We start from the raw sequence: 4,837 nt of genomic DNA, 5'->3' as shown, positions 1-4,837 counted from the left end.
ATCAAGAGACAAATTGTAGAGTATGGGGAAACCTGACACTGCCACAATAAGCTTCTCCTCCATGTTTGACTGGAACCAAAATGTTGGATCATTTGTTTCAGCAACGTGTCACGCTGCCTTCACTCCGTAGTCGCCGTGTCACATCACTCAGTAGGCTATTTGCAAAAAACAGACCTTGAGTCTAGTCTATTTTAGCCCCACCTAGCTGGCTTTGCAACGGCCACTTGTCTCTTGTTGCTGTAAATCGCCAACTCTCACTGAAAATGAATGGCAGCCGGTCGCTTTGTCTTTCTCCTGTGTCGTCCGTGTGACCGTAGGGTTAGCCATGGTGAACACTGAGAGGTTACATCACAGTAAAAAAAAAAAAAATTATGTAACAGGTTTTCCTCTATGTGTTCGCAGGTCGACGACGACGACTAGCATTTGCCTTTAATACAACAGTTAGGGTATGTCAGAGCCCGGCTATTTAATTCTCTGGCTATGTTTAACCATTGCGGAAATGAACCTAGAAAACCGGAAGAAAATGCATATTAGCCTAAAAGCCTATATTTTTGCACACCCCTATACATAACATACATATACTACAAGGCAGGTCTTGCTCAGGTTTCTCTGTTCAGCACTGTCATATCCAGCACTGCTGATGATCGATCACTCAGTATGGGCCAGCGGCCTTCAAAAGAGGGTAGGGTTTGGGCTGGGGCAAAGGCAGCATAGCCCTCAGCTCTCCTTAGATCAGTTATACACTGTTTCTTAGGGCCCTGCAAGCTGGCTTTCAGGGTGTAGCTTAAGGTAACTTGCTTAATAATAAGCCATAAATATGTAGTACAGCTATAAATCTAGCTATATTGTTATCTCCAAACATTTTCAAATATTTAACACAGACTACTTGTATAAATTGTTGAGTTGTTGGTAAATGAAACTAGTGCCAAATTCTATGATTTTTATGAGGATCACAACTCAGACTGAATTTAAGTGGAAATTTGGTCATCGTGGACAAAATCCCTAAAGAAAAATATTTTGGTAGTTAAATCATACACTGTTTGTCTGCAGCTCTGACGTTGGACAGAGTTGAATGACAAAACAAAGCAAAAGTAGATATGGACTGAAATAAAAAAATAAAAACCTTAAACCAGATTTTTTAAATTCCTGTGTTCTCTTTACCCTGCAATACTAAATGTCTCTGTCTCTTCCAAAGTTCTCAAAGAATTCTCAAACATACACCTATTCTTGACACAAGTGTAAACATGACCTCTCTTTTCGATTGGGGGCAGGCAAGCGCTCCTTTAACACCCTCTAGTGGACGCATTTAAATTCCAAGCACCTTTTCTTTGAACATAAACATCCGTTATTGATCTTACTAAATTCAGACCCTTGCGTAAGGACAAACTGTCCCGAACCCAGTAGATCTTCATCATTAATTGTCTAAAACATGGAAAGTGCAGTGCTTCTGTAGAAACTGTACACCACTTTCAAAACACCAGTTCATAATTGACTGGATCTTTTCAGCAATCATACACATAGCCTTTCTCGTTACATTCCACATCTTACATATCCTATGTGATACAGTGAAGCTATACGATGCATGTGTTTTTATTCAGCTATGTGTTGCTTCCATCCCACTGAAAGCAATTAAAGTGATATCTACTCAAGCAGCCTGCCAAGATTCCAGCCTTTTAAGGTTTTGATGTCATAAACATACCAATTTCACACACTTGGACCTCAGTGCAAGCACCATTAAAATATATTGCCCAATATATCTCTTCCTCTTGCACATAACATGTCCCCAGCATGCAGTCAGGGCCATACAAAAAGAACACTCATGGCATAAAGTCAAAGCAGATATGTTGTATATGCGGTATGTATGTATATGGCCCCTGTTCAGGGCCGGCCTGATGCAAAGCGAACTAAGCGGCTGCTTAGGGCCCCCGTGACCACCAGAGGGCCCCCCAGGAGCGCTGAAAATGTCCCACAAGAGAGCTTGAAATGTTTTTTTGTGATATATTTAGGGTTGTCAAAACAACGCGTTAATTTAGATTAATTAATTATAGAAAAATTAACGCGTCAAAAAAACCTAACGCAGATTAATCGCACTCTTTGATGCCCCTTGACCCCATACGACACTGTGCATTTAAGCAATATCACACGAAAGGGAGTCCTGTTATAGCCTACTGGACGACTATACCTCTCAGCACGGTTGTGATTATCTTCGGCACTCGGCTGCTACGACCGAATCACAGGCGTGCTGATATTCAGTATAACAGTACTCCCTCTCCTGTGATACTGCTTTTATGCAACAGTTCTACAAACAAGGCTGTTTATCAAGTAACAATAATGTGAGGCAACAGATTATGTTTTTGTCATTTATTCAGCTCCGCTGACAAAAATAGTTCCTTCAGTATTACATTTACACGTGTTGTCAAGCAACACATAAAGTTTCTTAACCACAGGTTAGTTAGCTAGCTTCCTACTTTTTATCATACACGAAAAAGCTAGCTATACAATAGGCAAGCAAGCCACTTCTAATCATAGCCCACTACAAGGTAGTGAGCTATTTTTTAGCATAGGGCAGAGTGGGGGAAAACGCCCCGCTGGGGTAAAACGCCCCCCACCTGTTTTTCCCATATAACCACTATATAGAGTCAAGTTATGGATTTATTGTTGCTATGGACTACGTTGGCAACGGTAAAACACATGTATCCACCGAGAAGCTTACGCTGGTGAGGTATTTCAAGATGTACAGATTTCACGTTAAGTGTACTAATTTTCAGCAGTCAGAAAAACAATGTTTAAAGACGTGTTATTTTATTAAGGGTTGATCATTAAAGCATGCTTAAATTGCAGATTTACAAAAAAAAGCCTTTTAAAAGCTTAAAAATTGCTTAGGTTTCTTGATGTAGCCTATGATGCGAATTGCTTTGTCAGACAAATTGCTTTGTCACGCTGGGGGCATTTTACCCCACATTGGGGGCAAAACGCCCCCCCCCTCCCCATTTTTTGTTAAAAAAGCTAATTAAATGTAAACTCTGGACAATATTCAGATTTGGTTTATACTTCATCTCATTGTCACTCAAAACTAGGATAACAACTCTACACACATTTACCTTTTGCTTCACAGCAAAGTTACATATCCCTTAAGGGGGGTGTTTCCCCCATGGACGGGCTAGATACATTTAGGTTAGGTAGGCTTGCTAGCTAGTTGTTGTTTATCATATCCAATTGCAGGCTAGCTAGGTTCTTTTATATCATACACGGAAACGTATCCACATTATACACTAGGGATGTGCATCTCCATCACTGAGGCAGATGTGATACACATCTCAATGCATTGCCAACAATCCGATACATTAAAGATACATATGAAGCAACTACTAATGCGATATGATATGATTCACCCCCATTGCGATGCAGTGCAATTAAACGCGATACGATGCGATGCAAAAGAATATGATGCTATGCAATTCAATATAGAACAGACAGTTTGATTTTATTGCTTTGGTTCTTCTTAAGCAGACAGCAAATCATAAATTAGCCTAACTAAAAAAGTGCCATTTTTACTTCACATATTTGTTTCGTGCTGCCTGTGTACTTTATAGCGGCACGGCATATTTTGCAAATTGCATGCGTCTTGTCAAATTGTCCGCCTCTCTTGAAAAATCCGAAATGTCGCCAAACATTTGACTTTTAGCTTATATATATAAATAAATCGGATTTTATCGATGCAAAGCTGTTAGAAACGATGCATCCCGAGTTCATCCCAAATTGTATCCGGTGCACACTTTTTTAATCTGGGCAATCGCATCGTGAACTTTTATGCCGGTACACCAATGCGAATCGGTCAATTTTACAATCCCTATTATATATTATATATATCCACTATACATTACTGTTGGTCTATGTTGGCTAACTAATTTTAGTTTAGTTTTTTTGGCATCTAAAATATGACACTCATATTGACAATCATTACAATGTCAAGGATAAAATGAGAAACTTATGGACTTATTTCCATCATTGTTCTTGCTGAAACATTGCTGATTTTTTAATTTCCTCAATTCATTATGTCATATTTTTGTTTGTTATGGCCATTATTGCATATGAACAGTGAAAAAAAATGTTCTGAGTGTATGGGAAATAAAAGAGATGTTGATGTTTATACTGTCTGTTATCATTGATGCAGTCATCTATCAAAATCCATTTGAATTGAAAAATGTTTAAACGCTTCTAACGGCAAATATTGATACATGCAATTAATTTAGATTAATGAATCACACAGAATGTAATTAATTACATTAATTTTTTAATCGTCTGACAGCCATAATTATAGTATATCAATGGTAATCATACAAAAACGCAATATTATGTTAACAATAGTCAATAGTATTGGCGGCGCCGAGGCGGTGGGGGGCCCCCAAATCAAATTCTGGGGCCCCATAAAGGCTTGGGCCGACCCTACCCCCGTTCACAAGAAAACTTATACTTACAGTAACGCTGTCAGAAATGGTGTTCTAATTCAGTCCCTTCACTCTCAACGCCGTAATCTTACACCAGCCTAGCCTCTAACTATTAGGCTATTACACAGCATTTTCGTTCCACTTATGGCCAAACGTCAGGTAAACATGTCAGTTACTTCACGAAAGAAAGCGGCCAACCGTTTTGAGTAAATAGCTCCTGGGTAATTTAAAGTTGCCCATTTCAAATTACTACAAATAGGCGAATCCCCCACGCCAGCGACCCTGTGCATACAGCAGGGGGCAGTAATCCCACACGCAGCGGCTGCTAGCGCCGGCCGTCACCGCTTCCTGGAACTCACGCTATTGCTGACATCAGAACCATCGCTAGT

The sequence above is a fragment of the Megalops cyprinoides genome, chromosome 24 (assembly GCF_013368585.1).
Source record: "Megalops cyprinoides isolate fMegCyp1 chromosome 24, fMegCyp1.pri, whole genome shotgun sequence".
NCBI classification, from domain to species: domain Eukaryota; kingdom Metazoa; phylum Chordata; class Actinopteri; order Elopiformes; family Megalopidae; genus Megalops; species Megalops cyprinoides.
Note: the sequence above shows the minus strand (reverse complement) of the source record.